The sequence below is a fragment of the Danio rerio genome, chromosome 4 (genome assembly GCF_052040795.2).
Source record: "Danio rerio strain M-AB ecotype USA chromosome 4, GRCz13ab, whole genome shotgun sequence".
Taxonomy (NCBI): domain Eukaryota; kingdom Metazoa; phylum Chordata; class Actinopteri; order Cypriniformes; family Danionidae; genus Danio; species Danio rerio.
In genome coordinates, this window is record NC_141024.2 from 20532734 (window position 1) to 20553102 (window position 20369).

The 20369-nt window shown below is 37.1% G+C and overlaps 1 protein-coding gene and 1 long non-coding RNA gene across 7 annotated transcripts in view; one reads left to right on the plus strand and one right to left on the minus strand.

Annotated features, from left to right (window-relative positions):
* The window catches only part of drd4-rs (dopamine receptor D4 related sequence), a 116577-nt gene that overhangs the window by 27120 nt on the left and 69088 nt on the right, over positions 1 to 20369 (minus strand). The window contains exon 1 of one of the 5 annotated variants that reach the window (XM_087246650.1): positions 7458 to 7869. The exons of the other annotated variants lie outside the window; for them this stretch is intronic. The gene's annotated coding sequence lies outside the window, so the exon portion shown is untranslated. Of the gene's footprint in view, positions 1 to 7457; positions 7870 to 20369 lie in introns of those variants that run through there. 5 annotated transcript variants of the gene reach the window in all.
* The window catches only part of LOC110439363 (uncharacterized), a 49126-nt gene that overhangs the window by 4354 nt on the left and 24403 nt on the right, over positions 1 to 20369 (plus strand). The window contains exon 2 of one of the 2 annotated variants that reach the window (XR_015483129.1): positions 3239 to 3414. The exons of the other annotated variant lie outside the window; for it this stretch is intronic. This is a non-coding gene — a long non-coding RNA (uncharacterized LOC110439363). The remainder of the gene's footprint in view (positions 1 to 3238; positions 3415 to 20369) is intronic. 2 annotated transcript variants of the gene reach the window in all.

Below are 20369 nucleotides of genomic sequence, written 5' to 3' on the forward strand. Positions count from 1 at the left end.
ATGTACACAATATGTACATATGTAAAGTTGAGCAGTGTCTGCATTAATCCATCAATGAGATAATCACAGTGAAATGTCATGGGTTAATTAGACATGCTTCTAAAATAATCAACAAAAGCTGTCAACAGTCATTCTCTATGTTAGATTGTGTCATCCCAGTGCAGACCAAGATAAGTTTCAATTAATTTTGATTTGACAGATATATTAACCTCAGTCTGTGTAATGTGGGCCTACTTCATCTACCATTTGTACTTCATGACAGTTGCCCTGCTGTGAGATCTTGATCATTGATTTTCATGCCTTAAGTCTTGTAAATCAACTGCCTGCTTATCTAGAGCCCCTCTCAATCTCAGTCTCGTTTGAACAATTAGCATTCAACACACACTTGAGATTTGAAAGAAAACAACCCTAGTGTATACTTTTTGAACAATTCAGGCTCTAGAAGTTTTGCTGCTCTATCTGTGTGAATGGCTTGATGCTATGACACTATGCAAAAATACTGCTCTCCTCAACACATTCTCACTCCTGACTTACCACATACTGATGACAGATCTTGTTACTCTTTGACGCTTTTGGTTGTACCCCTAGTGCATCATTTTATGACACGCATGTTCCTCAGTTGCTTTAGTTGAGAAATGTTTGGCGCATATATGCTGACTCGAGTGCTTAATTTGTAAATTGCAAGGTCCTGGAACAGATTGGGATAACGGATCTGGCATGTTACCCGAGGATGGAGAGGTGTCACAGATGAAAGTGAATAGCATAGGGGGTGATGGGGTGTCGCAGACGAAAGTGAAGAGGGTTGGGGAGTCGCGGAAGAAAGTGTAAGGGGGAGGATTGGGTAATATCGGAAAAAGATCAGTAAAATGAGATGCGGGATCAGATTTCAGAGGTGCCGAATCCAGATCTGGCGTATTCTGGTACAAATAGGGTATATGCAGAGCTAGTGTTTCTTCCCATACTGATAAACTTCCGGTGAACGGTTAATGAGATTTTTTCCATTTTATATGGTTCCTTTTACAGTATCAGGGCTGTAATGTAATTCAAATGTAAGCAGTTAAATAGATGACATTCATTTAGTTGCTCAAGCGAAAACGAGACAAAAAGCCTTTTACTCGCACACGCCCATCAGAATTGACAGGCTAGTGCAGAAGCTCCATTGAATATACTGGGGTCAAATAAATGTTCATATTTTAAAGACATGGCAGGGAAAAATGTAATTTAATGGAGTGCTTCTTGTATAATCTGAGCCTCACTTTATATATTGGATATCCCTCAGCCAGTGGAGACCACTGATTTTTAAATAAAACAGACCTTAAACGCGCAGATTTTGCAATGGCATACAGTTCACCGAAAGCGTTTCACCCACGTTACTGACTAATTAAAAGTTCTTTAGCATACTTTAGCATATACCCTATTAAGCCCTGGCTGACGCAAAAGACATCGGCAATGTTAGTGTTGTGACTGAATAAAATATTGGGTAATATTTTTTGCTGTTATTGGGGTATACATTTTTCTAAAATAAACAGTCTTTTTTTTTTTTACTTACATTATGCTAGGAACACATTAGCAAGCTCATAAGCCAGCTCCTAGCCTTAACCAAAGCCTATTTTATTATGGAACACAGGATATAACAGGCAGCTTCAACTACGGTTGCAGATTATTGAAAAGATACAAATATTCAAAGTCTTCAGATGCAGTCTCCATCCGCTGCACAGCTCAGATGTTGAATGTGATAGATTCAAATTCAAATAGTATCGGCTCCTTCTGTCTCACATGATCAATCACATCACACTAATGTGCTGGAGCTTCTTTTTAATGGGAGGATATCATCAGCAAGTGGGAGCCGTATTGTTTTCAGTGATTGAAACCTCACAAATTACTCAATAAAAACATTGTTTGGGTTCACAAGACTTGGAATGCAGCACGGCTTATTTGTTTCTCTTTGATATAGTTGTTTCTCCAATATATACACATGACTCCACATGTATTTGCCTGCTGCTTATTTATGTTGTTCCGAAGAGGGTAGCTATAGGGTTAGGTGTGAGGTTGATGCTCCAAAATATTTCCGAAATGATTCCTTTTCATTAAATGATTAGCATTTTATAAATACATGTGAACCATTTATTGGGATGCATTATAAGAACAATCCAAAGCATCAGCCCAGCAAGCATTTAAAAAATAACAAAGATGTCTAATAGATGTCTAAACATGATCGTCCAGGCTAAAACAAGGCTAAATTTGGGCTGTCAGCTTTGATGACTAGTCTAGTTTTGGGCTATTCTTAGATGCCTAATAGATTTTCACTGACAGCCCAAGTTTAGTCTTGTTTTGGCCAAGCTGTCTACATTTAGATGTCTACATAAATAGTCTATTAAACACAATAGTCTATTAAACAAATAGTCAATTAAACACAAAATTGTTTGCTGGGAGAGAACTCGTATTTAAAAAAAATGATGCCAAAGGGGTACCCAAAGCATCACAATTTGCCAAAAAGGGTCCTGACCAAGCGTCAATATGTGATGAGCAGGGAGTGAGAATGTGTTGCTCTCCCCTACTCAAATTAGACATATTTTGTTGGCACCCACATGACAAAATATCATTATGGTTGTGAATAAACGGTTCGGAGAAGATTCGTGTAAGGTCACACTCCATCAGACAGCGCCCTCCGACTGTCAATTAAGATGGTCTGTGATGGAGAAAGAGAAAAAGAGAGCGAAATGATGGGACAAAGCAATTTTAAAACCAGATAATTATTCTGATGGCAAGCCAAGATTAGATATGAAAACGCACTGGAATCGGTCTGAGACACAGCAGGCTCTGAATCATAGTGGCTTTTGGTTATTAATTAATTTGTGTGTTCTGAGAGGCTAATGATGATGTACAATCTCTGTTGGGTTTCATATTAAATATTGTCAGTTTGTGTGAGAACATTTCCAATGGCAAACTTAATTTCAGCTTCTTATAGAATAAACACAAAATGCAGAAATAAATGAAAAGATTTTCATTCATTTGTGACTGTTAGACAAAAGATAAATAAAACTGAATTGTACTCAATAAGTTATGCTTAAATGTTTGTGTTCTTTATCAAACTTAATTCTTGTCATTTAAGTTAAAATAGCAGCAACTCATTTTGTAAAATGTAGGAAGGAGGTCCCTTACAATTATATTTGGAGACTAAATTGATGACCATTCTTACTTTTTTTTTCTCTCTCCCTTTTTCAATTTTCCATCTCAGCCATGCCTTCTGCTTTACTCCACAAGAGTGATGCCTGCTGTGAGCTGAGCCCATCTGCTTGGATGACTCTTGAATGAGTGAACTCTTCTCTATCGCACTCAAACACTCACATCAGACTCTCTTCATCATGGTCAGATTATGATCCAAACCCCAGCTTCAATGTTTCCCAGTGCCAGGTATTTATGTCCCCAACAGCTTTGTGCCAGACGGAGCCAAGTGGCTTATAAGAACAAGATATGATTGACCTTTTCCTGCTTGATCTTGGCTTCTCAATAGATTAATAGACCTGGCATCCAACAACATGTGCTGCCCTTTTAACCAGGGTTTAGATTCAGCTTTGTTTTAACTCTGACTAAGTCTAGAAGAAGCACACAAACTAGACCTGCAGTTTAAGTTCAATCACTCACGGTGCTCATTTTGTAATGCAATTAATAAAAAATGGTCTTTTAAAAAATTCATATCTAGCCTTAGAAATTCTGACTCATTCTAGTGAATATTATATTCATATATAAAATAGTGAAAGGTATGATTTATTGTAGTGAGCATGATTTATTCTGATTCATTGTAGTGAACATGATTTATTCGGAATCATTCTGATTCATTGTAGTGAGTCCTAAATGATCCTCGGTTTTGATATATATTATGTATATTACTGAAAGGTCTGATTCATTAAAGTCAGTCAAATTGATTCAAGTAAAATCCTAAATCCTCTCTTCTTTTAAAATAACTTGTTACCAACCCTTTCTCTTATACGTTGCAGTGAAAAATCTGATTCAATATAGTGAGTTTGATTAATTCATCAATGACCTTCTTTCTCTCATTGTCTTATATAGTAATGTAAAGGCATTGTAAAGAGTTGGATTTATTTTAAACCAATCTAAAAATTAATCAGATTCATTCTATCATTTTATTTAAAAACATTCTGCCAACCTAAAATACTACATTGCAAATCAGAAGAGCTTGACAACAGTTTAACTCATTCATTCATTTAGCTTCGGCTTAGTCTCTATTTCAGAGGTCGCCACATCGGAATGAAACACCAACTATTCCAGCATATGTTTTTGTTCCCAGCAGACGCCCTTCCAGCCACAACCCAGTACTGAGAAACACCCATAGACACTCATTCATACACACACACACACACACACACACACACACACACACACACACATTGCGGACAATTTAGTTCATTTAACTCACCTTTACCACATGTCCTTGGACTGTGGGTGAAACAGGAGCACCTGGAGAAAACCAAGAACATGCAAACTCCACACAAAAATGCCAACGGGCCCAGTCGGAACTCAAACCAGCAACCCTTTTTGCTGTAAGGCGACAGTGCTAACCACTGAGCCACCGTCCATCTCCTAAGAGTTTAACTACTTAAATTTATAAGGCTTTATTTACACCTAATTGGGGTCAATTTTCTTCAATCTGATTGCAAGTCGACAACAATATTATATAAAATGTTCTGAGCTTGTCTACTTTGACCACTTTTAGAAATGGAATTAAAAATGCATTTGATTGGATTGATTTCATTGCCCAAATGCTTAAACAGACGCATAAGCTCATGATTATTATGGGGCATATTGTGATCACATGCACCACAATCCCAGAATATGTGGTCACAAAAGAAAAACCAAACATACCAGGGGTAAACAACAATGCAATCTTGGCTGAAGGCTTGAGATCAATAAAACTCAAAATTCATGTTTCAAACCTGTACGGGTTTCGTTTTTGTTGTTGCTGAACACAAAAGAAGATATTTTGAAGACCTGACATCCATAGTGAGAAAAAATATTTATTATAGAAGTCAGTGGCTACCGGATTCCAACAATCTTCGGAATATTTTCTTTTGTGCTCAACAGATGAAAGAAACTCAAACAGGTTTGGAACAACTGGAGAGTGAGTAAATGGTGGCAGAGCTTTCCTTTCTGAGTGAATTGTCCCTTTAATATCAGTTGGAAATGGGGCCTTAACTGTAACTTGTTTACAGAAACAAGTTGAGTGTAGACAGTCTTCAACAGGAGTGCTGATTTTTGTACTACAACGTGCAATGTCTCAATTGGTTGTGCTTCGTTCATTCCTGACCTCAGCCTTGACCTCAATCTCTCCACGCAACTTAAACTTCATACGCATTTTTCAGATCCTGTAGGTGACCAATCTACAATATTTCACATTCAAGCTTATGCTAATGAATAGCTATAATCTATTCTCAACCCACAGTGCTGAGGGGCGTTTGACAGTCATCACCGGAGGCCTAAAATAGCACACTGATCCATTTCCTGCACCTCTCAAGGGATGCTTCATATGTGTAGCATAATTGTGTACATTACACTGAACAATGGAAGTAGGGCTGGGCAATAAATAAAAAACAAGTCCGCCCACTTGCAGTCCACAATGCCATAGCAACCAACCTGTGGATTTCCGTGGCAGATGGTCATAAGGAATTTAATCGCCCGTGTTTCTTAACTTCTCATGGTGTGTGGCATAACAAGATTCCGGATGTAATTAAAAGCCACAGGTTTCCTCAAAGGCCCATTGGATAAGCGTTGGGGCAACAGGCAGATGAGGTCTCCTCTGATATGAAGAACTGATTTGAATATGAATAGACTTGATCGATGTTCTGCAGATGTCGAGCAGAGGTGTTTCCTTGTGTGAATACTGACATGTTGTCTTTGAGAGCTGAGCAACAGGTGCTAAACAGCCCAGACTCCATTACAACCATCTGTCTGGTTCGGGCAGGATCACAGTGTGGTTGTGTTGGACTCGCTCCATTGATTGTCCGTCACCAGAGGAAATGACAACCTAAATGTGTCTCTCTGACCAGCTGTGTGCACAGCAACATCAGCGTGACAGCGGTGGGGGGCGCAGGGGAAACATTGAGCTGGCACGGGACCCACGGTCAGACACTGTGTGTGTCCATGTGTGTGTGTGTCCATGTGTGTTAGTTGCTATGGTTTCTAAAACTCATGCTCATTTCAAAGCACTGTGTGCAACACGTACTTCATGTGAGAGGTGTAAATGAGCCAAACCAATCCCATGAGAAAACATAAGCAATTTTACAAGTTGGCAGTTTTACGATTTCTAAAATGGGATTTGCATAGAAATAAATCATAAACATTACAGCCCTAAACCTTAAATGAATGTTCAGAAATAAGATTGGTAAATTCTGTGAAATGTAAAAAATAAATAAATAATTTATGCCATTGAAATGATTTCCATGGATAGTTAGATATAGAAAATGGCACATAATTGGGGATGAGATGTTAATTATTAAAAATTAAATTTATCCATTTGAGTGAATTGACAGTTCCTTTTCATAACAACACTGATAAATGATACATACAGCAGCTTTTGTTTAAACAGCTAAATATTAATAACAATACTAAATATTGATGAATGTAGGAGCTGTGTTTTACATTTAAATTAGGTAGCTGCACCTTTTAACAAACCTTTTACACCTGTTGAAGAGATTTTCCCTAAAGTAATTATTGATTTTTTTTCTTAAATATTTATTATTTTGGCCATTTTTTTTTTTCATTTTCATATATATGTAAAAAAAATGTATTTATTACAATCTAATGAGCAAATGGGTTTGAATTACATTGGTAAAGTCTTACGTGTTAATATGCAAGACAAGACATTATATAGGTATTATTTTTTATTCTTCTATGAAGTATTAATGTGCATGACATTTTAACAAGTGTTATTTGTAAATCAGGGTAAAAATGTGTGGTATTGATTTTTCCCTATTTTAATAAATGAGAGATTTATAAAATAATAAATAAATATTTTAAAAATTACTATTTTTACTACTAATATTATTACTGTTAATAAATAAAAGAAGAAACTGCAGCTTTGCTGAGAGGAGTTGAACATAATTAGCTTGTCACTTTTGCAGTGTTTTGTTCCAGGTCATGTCTCATTTGTAGTTGCGATCAAATGCACACAAAAGAGAGAGATTTCACTCAAGCAGAAAAGCTTTGTATCGATACACCGTGAGCCCCGTCTCAAACCTGTGCAGATAAGTCCGTGCTCATTCATATTCATGAGCTTTGTTTGTCATTTGCATAATTTAAAAGGCAAATGTTTCTGCTTCCCTCAACACGCAAACCTACAACAAACAGCGCTCTTTTTATCTTGTCACATTCAGCTCATTTAGTTAATTTGCTCTGGGCTCTATAAGATACAGAGTTTTGAAAGAGACTAATTTTCTTACCTGAGACCTGAAACTCAGAAATCGGAAATCCAATAAAGGTGTCAGTGCAGAGGTCAAAAGATCGTCCCTCTCAGTCTCCCATTGTCTTCAGCATATTACGTTATTTTCCATAGTAGATGCTTGTCTTCCAGCAAGTCTTCTCTTTTTCTGTGTGCAACCCAATGATGCGCTCTGGTTGGTGTCAGAAAGTTTCCTCAGGTAGCAGATTTCCAGTTTTATACGCACTTCTCGTCTCTCGCTCTTTTACTTCATTAGCTGCTGTCTGTGGAGAGTAGGTGAGAGAGTGCTCTCATCCGCTGCTCTCTTCTCTCTGCGTGCCACATGCTTCTTCGCTACTCCCTCTCTCTTTCTCACCTCTCTTTCTTGGTTTATTTCTGTGTTTCTTTTCTTCTGTGTGTCACAGGCTCTCTTTACACCTGTCTATCTCTCTCTCTCCTTTTCTCTCTCTCTCTCCTCCACATTTAATTGGCCACGGTGCACCTGTAGCTCTGATTGGTTGACAGATGAATGACTTCAGCTCTCTTTTTTTTTTCAGAACAGCTGCTGACCAATCAATGACCCACAACAAGCTTCTGCTTCTGCCACTTTGCTCAAAAACTGCTCAATTTGATCCCAGGACAAGCTGTCCAAAATGAGGTCTTAGTTATGTTTACATGAACATCAGTATTCAAATTATTTCCCTTATTCTGAATGATACAATATTATTAAGGTGTTTACATGAGTTGTTTTTAGAATTTACCTTAATTGATTAATGGTACACGTCTTGTGTCTTCGATGTTTCCAACAGAATTTCACTTGATATAGTGTTTGTCTTTGTTGTACCACATACAGTTTTGGGTTTGTTTTTTTTAATATTATTATTATGAAGGCTTAAGTGCAGTCGATTATTTGAAATGATAAACCTGATGCAAACAGATGACGGCGGATACAAGTTGTTGTTGATACAAGACTTGATCTTTTGTTTGCAACTCCAGTGTGTTTACATTGTCTCAAAATGTGCCAAAAAAGTCCTGCACAATGGCAACAGTGCGATTAAGTGTTCACATGTCTATATGCACTTCTATAATGCGACTACAATCTTAAGTCAACTTCAAATATGACTTTAGCCAGATTAAGGTAATCAAAAATGTGTTTACTGGTAGATTCTTAATCTAATTCAATTCAATTAATCTTTATTTCTAAAGTGCTTTTACAATGTAGATTGTGTCAAAGCAGCTTAACATAGAAGATCTAGTAAATTGAAACTGTGTCAGTCCAGTTTTTCAGAGTTGAATTTCAGTATAGTTTAGTTCAGTGGTTCAAATTTCACTGCTGAAAGTCCAAACACTGACTAATGCTATAACCCTTTCAGAATATTGTTGTCCATGTAAACAATCTGACTGAACATGTTTACTTGCACACAAATACACATATTACCCACAACAGTTCTTTGAAACAATGCCTTTTCACATGCAAAAAAATAAGCCTTTAGTAATCATGGTTGAGTTGTATTTTTAAGTTCTGTGAATGAATTTTCCAAACATGTAAATTCACATCCTTGATTCACAGAAGCTGTTAGTCAAAGTCTCTGCTCCAGCATGTTGTCAGATCTAGTCATTATGCGAGGTGAATCACTAGACTGGTTTCATTTCTAATTCAGACAGCATTAATACAGTAATTTAGACACTAATATAGAGAGATTAAATTCCATTATATCATATTTGCAAGATAATATATGAACTTATCTGGTACATTTTTGGCAGCAATATTTGCATCATTGACACTTGAAAAGCAACAAATTAAAAAAGTCCACAGATTATTTATTGGTGAGGAGAGCAGTAAACAAAACGATCATCATGATGTTATCTGTATGAAACTGTGCCTAACATTAACAAAAGAGTAGCTTAATAACCCTTGTACAACAAATCTGTGCACAACAGATGTGAAAGGGGACCTATTATTTAAAAATCACTTTTATAAGGGATTTTACCACAATTGTGTGGTAACAGTCTTTGAATATAACCAGCTTACAATAGTAAAATGTATTAATTATTATGTTTATATAGCAGTAGCTATGCTATTTACAGTGGAAGCCAAGCTAAAATTCATAAACATCATGTAGATTTCAGCATTATTTATAAACCAAAACATAAAAACGGTTACATATTAAAAATATTAACTCCAGTATTGTTGCATGACAAAAAAATCTAACAGTGGTGAACGGTTTCTGCTTAAGCTGTTGAAGACTTTACTCCAAAAAGGAAAACAGGCTAATTCATTTACATGACCATGCATTGTAAGATTATTTAGCACAATCTGGTTAACAACGTGCATGTAGGCCCACTGAGTGGTAAATATAGTCAAAGGAAGGAAGATGGGATGGCTCTTCTGACTCCGTGTTCAGTTGCATTACCTATCTGATAGCAACCAATTTAATTCTGTTTGCATTGGTTGTGGCAGCCGACCCCAGAGTGAACCTTCTTGGTTGCTTTTATTTATATCTGTTTGAGCTTTTAGAACAGTAAATGTTCCTGAGCTTGGGTAATGCAAACAAAATCTGGGTTGTTTATGCTTGAGTGGATGATTTAGGGGATGGATAAAAATGAAAATGTGTTACGTGGGCTGTTGTGTGATTTGTGTAAAAAAATGTTATATGTTGATATTAACTGTTTCTCAGCTAGTCGCTTTTAATTCAGGCCAGCAGTCAACAAATCCTCTGTATACACTGCACGCGTCAAAATAATTGCAGGCACAGAGGTGCAGTTTTAATTTAAAAGAGCTGAGTGCTCACTGAAAGCACCTCACTTACAGATCATTTCTCGTTTCCAGTCATTTCAAGTACATTTATTTTTTAGGACGTGACTGAAAGTGATGATAGCTCAGTGGGGGAGTTGTTTACTCTGTAATTAGCCCATCAATTTCCAAATGTTTGAACCATTTGTACTGACACATTGACCACTTGTGAACAAGGCATTGACGCAGTAACAAGCCTTGTCCTACAACTTTTCACCTACAGTAGATTCAGACCGCCTTTGAAAAATGTATCCACTGCTAATGCCATTGGACTGTTTTTCTAGGAATTGGTGTGTTGACTGTTGACTTCAGTGACTCACACTTATAAATAAAGATGGTTACATGAAAAACTTTCTCATTCCAGAAAGCTTCTTTAAAGTGAAAAGGGTTTCAACAGTCTTTAGATTGTTAAAATGTTCTTCACACTATGAAAAGAAAAATATATTCTGTTTAGAACTTTTTACTGAAAGGTTCTTTCATCGAAATCTTTATTTTTAAGAGTGTGGGTTTAAAATGAGTTCACACAAATATAAAAATGTACTCAGCATTTGCTTACCTCTAAGTTAGGCCCCGTTTACACTAGTGCGTATTAGTTTTAAAACGGCGTTTTAGAATGAAAACGATCCGCGTCCACACTCGCGTTTTACCCAGCGTTTCTGAACTGCTCTCCGTCCACACCAAAACGCTGAAAACGCACATCACGTGACCACACACACACACTTTGGCAATCGCTGGAGCCCATCTACCCAGATGAGAGCTCTGCTAGTCGGACTTCTCATCAAGCATCTCCCGCTGGATCTAATCTCACTATATTTATTAAACGTGATATTTCATTCATCTTGTTGTCTTTATCTAACGACATATTCCCTGACTTTGGTCACTGGAATCTATTACTTGTTCTCAGGTAACGTGTTTTGGCTGAGCGCAAAGATAAGTTAATGATTAATGTAAGCACGTACATTCTGTATATTGACTGATCGCTTGCCTTTATTTCCTATAATGTATAAACTTATTGTATGTTTTACTTTTATAATGGCCATTATCGATTATTAAAACTGATATTCAGCAAAAGAGAGGGTGTGTTTCGTATTTTCACTGAAATTGAAAGGAGGCAGTTGTTATCGGCTCCGTTTTGTTATAAATATGCACACAGTGAAGATGACGCTCATATATGCAGCACGACGCCTCAACATGTCTGCTGTCTGTTTAGTTGTTAATATTAAAATAAAAATAGGCAGTTCCTTATATCAAGTTTACATTTTATTGTTGAGAAAGTGAAACAACGTAGCCAAGGTGATGTGAATGAAGTTATAAAGTACACTGTTCCCTTTGAAGATTTACGCGTGTCCTCGGTATGTTTTCCATATCAAACTGAGAAGAAGAGATGCAGCCTTGATCAAACTTGCGAAGTCTGAACTTACACGGAGAAGATTCAGGACTGAACTGTGTGTTAGGCTACTTAATATTGAGGAAAAGCCCCAATCAGAGAGGCGAATGTCTGCAGCCCCGCCTCCGTTTTCAGATATCTCCGTCTTTCCCCATCCACACTGAGACGGAGCTGCAGCGTTTTAGAATGAAAACGGCCTCTCCAGCGTTTTCGAAACGCTCCGTTTTCGGCGCTCGAGAACTCCGGCGTAGTGTGGACGGATGGCGTAACCGTAGCAAAACTTATGCGTTTTCAAACTAAAACGCATTAGTGTAAACGGGGCCTTAATCCAGTATGTGTTTCTTTCTTCAAATTAACACAAATAAAAGTCAATAGTTTCAACAGCTTGATTACTAACATCATGGTGTCTGCTATATTCATTCTTCCATAGCGGGGCACCACACCAAAATTCATTTCATGCCACGGCTACATTACAGCTTCTCATTCTAAACCTTCAGTTATTGACGTTTTTCTTTATGGCGGGTTATAATCACATCAAAACCCTTTAAGGTTACATGCTGACTGACTGACTGACTGACTGACTGACTGACAGGGCTGCACAATGCGTGAGGCCAGCAAACACAACGTAGCTTTCAGTTAAGATGAACACAGTTTCCGTAATCATAATTTATTTGTAGATAAAGGTCTTTGGTTCTGCATACAATTACTTTATCTTGCTGGAGTTTATGGCCGTTTCACTTTACTTTTGGACGCATCAATGCCAATCTGTAGGTCTTTTAGAGACGTTCTTAAGTATTCATAGCAAATCTAATAAATCTTGGTAACATTACGTTACATAAACACAGCGTACAAGAAAATCTGCACTTGAGCAGCGTATATTTGAGGGTGAGCAAGAAGTTTTGTGCATGAACAGGAAATCGGTAGTGAAGATGCTCGTATTGCATGCTCGTATTACATGAATGCGATATGAAATCGACATTTGTCACTGAAATAATGCCACAGGAAAGATCTGTGTAAAAGTCCTGCCACCACAGCTGGAAAAAAAACCCTAGAGGAAACACTAAAGTTTTAAACAAAATGCACTAAATGTGCACTGAATTCCAGAGTGTTGTGCTCATAAGTAACTTAAATAGCCGCTATCATTGAATTTCTGGCTCTTTCTAAACATAAAACACTGTCATTGTGAAAGTCTAGGCTGTTGTCCAATAAAAGCCATTTTGTGCATGTTTGTATTGAAGTATAAATGTTTGACTGCAGTGTTTCATCTGTTTTGGATGCTGGAATTGTAACACGTGCGCTAAACCTCTGCAAACACTGATAAGGCGAAACATGGATTGCTGAACATTTGCTGCCTGCTGATAAAGCACAGTGGGTCTATCAAATATGAGGTGAAGAAGACCCCAATTAAAAAAAGACATCACTGTGACCCGTCAATCTCATCCAGGCTAAGGTCACCGCTATTTCAGAAAGGTTGTGATTGGATGCAATGCTGGTTATGTTTATATAGCATTAGCGTTAGAGATAAAGCTATTCACTAGACATTTTGTTGTGCAGTTAAATAGTAATTTAATTATGGTTAGCTAAACATACTGTCTTGCTGTCTTCAAGTTTTTTCCATGCTGTCCTTAATTGATCGCCCTATACTGTATATTTACTTGCATAAATCTTTAGCAGGGGATGTAGTGAGTGCTTTGTTTCATTCTTGAGACACATCCCAAGTTTTCAGCTAAGTCACTGCAATAAACAGCTCGAGTAAATCTTCAAACTTTAATTACCCGCTAATTACACTGATTAGATAATCACTCTTCCCTGGTTAACAAATGTTGGAGAGACAAAAACTGAGCCCCAGTTTTGGCAAAGGAAAGAACAGAGTTTGATACAGTCTAGGAATTGCAATTTGAGAACCTATTTCTGTTTGTGTCATTTCGTGATTTCATCTAGCACAATCTAGAATGTGATGTCTGATCTCTGTCATAACATGTGCAGAGTTTTTTTCTTTTTCTGTTATAATATATTATTCTGTTATAATATATTCCTTTGCTCTTATATAGTCTTTTATTGTTTCACAATACATTAACTCACACTGTTAAAATGACTGGACGTAAGAAAATGTCTGCAATGTCTGAAAATAACTACTTAAGAATAAGAAAAATACTTTATGTCATTATTCAGAATTTCAGATTTAATTTTATGTGTTACTTGATGATCCATCACAAATATTTATGAAGACTAAGCAGGTACCACATACAATTTAACTGAAAATTCTGAATATCGATGTAAATAAAATATTTTTCATTCTAAATTTACAATATTTAATTACATTTTTAATTTAAAAATGTGTAAATTTTCTGTCTACTCATTAAAATAGGAAAGAATGCTGTAAAAAAAAGAAACAGGGATATAAGACTTTATAGTAAAGTTTTATATATATATATATATATAGACATATTGACATATGGATATGAAATCCTGTCATGCACCACACACGCGCGCACGCGTCTTGTTTATCAGTTTATCTTTGAGCATTGTGACACGTTTTTCCTTGTTTAACTCTTTGCTTTGTCTGTTTGTTTTGATTTATTGATTTATTGTTATATATATGTGTGTGTGTGTGTGTGTGTGTGTGTGTGTGTGTGTGTGTGTGTGTGTGTGTGTGTGTGTACGTGTTTTTGTGACATATCAGGACACAAATCTGTAAAATGATAATAATGAGGTGAAGTATGAGGACATGTTGAGGGGATGTCCTCATTTCTCAAAATGCTTAAAAATCCCACATGATGAGTTTAATCAGAGAGTAAAGCTGCACACAGTCTCCTGTGATGGTTGGGTTTTGGGGGTAGGGTGGGGTGATGGCAATATAATATACGGTTTGGACAGTGCAAAATGAATGGAAACCTATGTAATGTCCCCACTTTTCACAAAAACAAACGTGTGTGTGTGTGTGTGTGTGTGTGTGTGTGTGTGTGTGTGTTATCCAATATATATATATATATATTCTTTTTTTTTTTCTTTTTTCTTTATATTCTATGCCCACAGTTTAAAATTTATTCAATTATTGCAGGAAATGTAATTCCTAATTAAAGACATTTTAATTAATAATAACATCAACAATAACACTAAATAAAATAAGCATTCAACAAGTTTTTAAATTTAAGAACATACATACAGAAATATTTTTCTGTGCTCTGTTTTTACGAACCAAGTTGCTTCAACATTTGTGACTCATTCTTGTTCTCGAAAAACCTTAAAGTAGTCGTCATCCCATCTGCACACACCTCCCAACAAGAGCTACTTTTATCAAACCTCACGCTCTTCCCCCTGTTCTTTCGTGAAAAATTAATTGAGTTTTCTCCCCGAACCTCAACTATGGCAGAGGTTTTGACGCTGTTGCCATTTCAGGATGTGTGAAGAGGAGTGAGTGTGAAGTTGCTTGCACCCAAAGTATGCTTTCCCTTTAATTATGTACATTAAATTTGACAGAGACCTGTTAACCATGATTTTATTTCCAGGGTCAGTTAATTTGTTGCCTATGCTTTGCAAAGAGAAATATCAGCATTAAAATACATTTGAAGGGTCAGTTCAAATGTAACTATCCTCTGTGGTCACAGTTTTGGATTTGTTTTTATAATTGGTACAATGTAATCTAAGCAAGAGGAGAGGAGGATCTCCCATTTAGCTACTGTAAGGTATAATTTATTACGACAATAATATATATATTATATATAGAAACAGCCTCATTTAAAGAGCATGTGAAACTGTCAGTGATAAAGCACTAATAATATGAGAATAAACACGAAAACTGCTTCAAATTATTTGCTTTTTGTTACATACAAGGCATAGTAAGATGGAATTATAAAAATCTAAAACTGACATATCCACATGAAAAGAGAAAATGGAGTGAGAAACAAGAAGAAATGAAGAGAAAATTAGAAGTGGAGAAAAAATAAAAAAACAAAGGAATAAATAAGATTAATTAGGAGAATAAAACAGGATACAAGACAAGGGCATAAGACTATGAAAAAAGATGATGGGAGTAAAGGAGAGGCGACAATTACAAATAAATGGGAGGAGGCATGATGAAAGATAATGAGGGGAGACCAGGAGAGATGGAGGAGAGGAGAAATAAGATGAGACAAAATGCTGTTGAAACAAAAAGAGGAGAAGAGAGAGGAGTGTCAAGGAGAGATAATAAGAAGGATAAGAGATTTGAGAAGAAACAAGAAGTGAAGGGGTGAAGACTGACAAGGAGACGAAAGATTGGGAGAGAAGATAAAAGACAATGAGACAAGAAAACGAGAAAACAAAAGAAGAGAGACAAGGGGAGGCTGGGGAGGAGAGCACACAAGACAATAAGACAAAGGACATAAGACAGGGAGAAGAAAAAGAAGAGATTAAGAAGTGGGGAATGATGAGATAAACATCATAGAGGAGGAGAAAGACATGAGGAAAAGGAGGAGAAGACATGAAACAGACATCAGCTAGGTTTCCATCACCCTGTGTAAATGCTTGAAAATCAACAAGGTCCCTTTAAGGAAAGTCATTTCTCTCAGCAGCCATCTTTGAAACACCTCTCAGGCATGCAAGTGCAAGCTCCTTTTAAATTTTAAAACATCTGTGTCTTACATTTTGTTTCTAAATGTTTAAATCATACCAAAAAATATATATTTTTTAGGGTGCCCAAGCTAATGCACATGAGAACCCAAAGGGAACACTGCCACATCACTAACCTCCTTTATTGTTGTTTCTGGAAGATGAAACCGACGACCCCCAATCAAACTGGTACTACCAAGAAGCTCCCCAGCATACAATTTTGTGTTTTATAGAAGTCTAATAGACATCTAAATGTAGACAGCTTGGGCTGTCAGTGAAAATCTAATAGACATCTAAAAATAGCCCAAAACTAAACTAGTCATCAAATAGACAGATTAAACATACTTTATAAGTGATCATACATTTCTGTTTATTTGATGACTAGTCTAGCTTCGGCCTATTCTTAGACGTCTATTAGATTTTCACTGATAGCCTAATTTTAGTCTTGTTTTAGCCAAGACGACTATGTTAAGATGTCTATGAGACATCTATTAGACATCTTTTAAAAACATAAAATGCTTGCTGGGTCTGGTCGACTGGTGCTATTTCAAACTAATTCCTGATGGCAAATCTCCTCCCTAAATTACAACAACCTCTTTGTTTGGGTGTCCCAAGTGGTTGCTGTCATGTGATTTGCCATTTAATTGAGGATGTGGTAATTCATTTAAAAATGATATGGTCAGGTAGGACATACACTTGTTTTCCAACGTAATTGGTTCATTTAAAAGCCGAATCAGTGAAGCAAGTATTCACTGAGATTTTAGCACTTCTAAAATAAAAAAAAAAATAAAAAAAGATTAAAGCAATTAATGGGAGATGGAGCAAACATTACTTTAATATGATTTAGGACAGATCACACTGAGTAAGTTTTTTTGCATTGAGAGGTACATTTTTTGAATGCTTTACTAACGGCCGCAAGCGTTTTATGTGCTGCTTATGTGCCCTGCGCGCCTCAAAATTTAACCACCTGCTGTGCCTAGCATTTTTGACTTTACGCACTGTGCGCTCGCAGTTGAACAAAAGTCAACTCTGAGCAGAAAAAGCTCGTTATGTCAGTCACGTGTTTCATTCTCCAATCAAATAAAAGCAAAGGCGGTGTTTCCGATGAGGTGCCTGCAGTGTTTGAGTTGTTAAGATGACTATGAAGACTTTTAAAGTTGGAGGAGAGACTTGTGGTCCCTGTTTTGAGTTATCTAGTGCATTATGACTTTACAAATCTAGAATTTCACAGTATTATTAAATATTACAATTATAGTAATATCAACAGCAACACTCACGCACAATACCCTAGAGGCATAAAAGGCAGAACGTTGCGCCTGCGTTTTTAGAACGTAAAGGTGCGTTCGGTGTGATTGGCCCCTTAATCTGTTGTCTCTATTATGCTTGCTTCGTTTTTTGTTGGTAACAAGGTTATCAATACTACAGTCAGCCACTCTAATAACTTGATGGAGATGCACCTAATTTGCATTTGGGATTTTTGTGTTTTTATTGCAAACTTTGAATAGTTTCGCTTCAGGTTAGGATAGAAACCTGGCTACAGACTCAAAGAAAAGGTGTGAAGAGAGGAGGACTGACCAGATTAGACATGGAAAAGATAGACAAGAAGAGCAAACTATATTTGAAAGCAGGAATAAAGAAAGAAGGACAGATATGAGATGAGAACAGACAGCAAGAAACATTGGTGAGGAAAAATGAGGAGATCAGATGAGATGAAACAACAAGTGAGGAGAAACAGATACAGAAGAGAAAAAATGATTAGGAGATACAACGAGATGAGGTGAGATTACAAGGAGAAACAGATAAAGAGGGATGAGACACAGTGAGGGAGGAGAGTAGGACTGATCAGAAGAGACAAGAGGAGGCAAAGAAGACAAGGAGAAAGAGATGCAGGAGAGGAGAAATAATGAGGAGAAACAAGACGACAAAATTAGAAGAGACAGAGATGGAGGAGAGGAGGAACACAAAGAGGCAGGAAGAGTAGCTACGAGAGCAGAGATGAGGCAAAATGATGAGAGGAGATGAGGTTAGGAGGCGAGAAAAGAAGAAGAAAGAGAAGAAGAGCCGGGGAGAGGAGGGCTTGATCACTTCACCTCACTCATGCTCATTCATTTTCCCGGTCTCTGACTCTCCTCTTTCATCTGTGCACTCAGGCCGTTTCCACAGAGATCGCCTTCATTTGTCCTTCCCTGGTCCCTTTATCTCTCGCTCTTTCCCTTTTCCTCTTTTTTCTATCTTTGACCTAACATCGAAGATGGCAGACACCCAAAAAAGACCACTGAATTCATCCATTTCTGGCTCTTTCGCTCTAACACTCGCTCTCAGCAACCACCAGAAGTGACACACACATACACACACACACACACACAAACACAGCAGGCCTTAATTGGGAGCGTAGCAGTCTGGGAGAGCGATGGTACTTTTTACTCCCTTAGATCACTCGCTCACTCCTTCATTTATCTGGAAAGACAACAGCGGTCAGACGTTTATGTGTATGTGTGTGTGGGTATGTCAGAGTCAGTCGGATTGACTCTGATTGGATTTTATAGGGGAGTTTTACTGTGACTGCTTTTGATAGATGCTTACAAAAACTGAACAACACAAACGTTTGCCTCTATATGACGTTAGAGGTTAACAGGTTGTGTGTGTCTGGTATAAAAAAGTCTTAAAACGTCTGGTTTGTTTAACACCTCAGGGCTTTAATAGATGTTTTCTAAAATGCATATTTACCTATAAAAGCTGCCTTAGGAAAAAGGTAGCACTTTATGTTTTGTGTGCAAATACTCTGTAACTATCATCATTACATTGCTCTATTTTTAATAATCTAGGCACAAAGTCTAAAGTGTAGGGCGCAAAAGCATTAAGGGCATGTCCGAATTCCCTTTTGCTATTTTAGGGATGGAAAAATAAGTTCTGCAACACAGCGTATGGTCTACCAGGGTTGTGCTTTTTCTCTTAATGAGTTATGGGTGTGTTTTGAGCATAATGTGCATTAAACCAATCAGAGCCTCGTCATCTCCCATTCACTTTAAGAGTCAGTTGTGTCATGTCATGGCTCATTTGCTATGTACATGGCGGACTTTGTAAGTGGAAAAACTGAATGCTTCACTAGTGAGAAAACAGTTAAACAGATCGTCTGCATGAGGTTAAAGAAGAAGCCTTCTCCATTCAACCTTTCTCTTTACTTTACTTTCAGTCTTTACTTTACTTTGGTGAAGTAAAAAAATTGTGTTGTACGCGCTCCACTGAAGACATTCATTAGCCTGCATATTTAATTTAGTTTGTTAAGGGGAAAGATTTATTTCAAAACTATTTCTAAATTTCGTTCTAATTTCCAGCAAACAAATAAATGAACAATAATAGCGAAGTGTGATACTGTACATCCTGTGTGTATTAAGCGATGTGTTAGCGTTTGAACCTGGTCTGCGTTAGACTTTAGAACAGCTTTAAGTTGATCAATGGCACAGTGTATTTAAGTTCTTCAAAATAGCAACCCATGAGTCCACAAAGTGGTGCAAATGGATTTGCTCTTTAAACAGCGTAGAGCAAAACATGAAAACAACAAATTGTGCCTTACACATCTTGCCCCTCATGTGTGGTATAGGGCCCTGGTCAATAAATACACACTACCCCTAAACCTACCCTGAGCCTTTCCTTAACCTATGTAGTTTTAAGTAAGTACACTATAAGTACACATGCTTACTGTAAAGTCCACATACAGGAAAAAAAAAACATGTCTATTGTTGTTGTTTTGAAAGATTTAGTTTAATATTTTCTTATGTTGGGCTAACACTACAGGAGTTTTATGCTGAATTATTTACATTATCTGACAACCAGAAAAAAAATGTATTGTTGAGGACCTTGGTGGAATCCAATATTCAGCCCAAATTATCTAGTAATGTGAGGTGTCTGAAAATTAAACACCAAAACGTAAACCTCCTGATCTGCTCATAGACACATCAAGGCCACCCTGTTAACATCAAACATGTCTGACATTTAGGATTTTACATTGGGGTGATAATTACTGCAGTTGTCAGTACTTTCACAACAGCCAATGTATCATCAAAAAAACAAGCAGCTGTACAGCCCAATTGTACAGCCCAATTGGACTGCAAAAATAAAGGAACTACAGTACTCATGGAAGCAACAATGAAACTGCAGGTTTC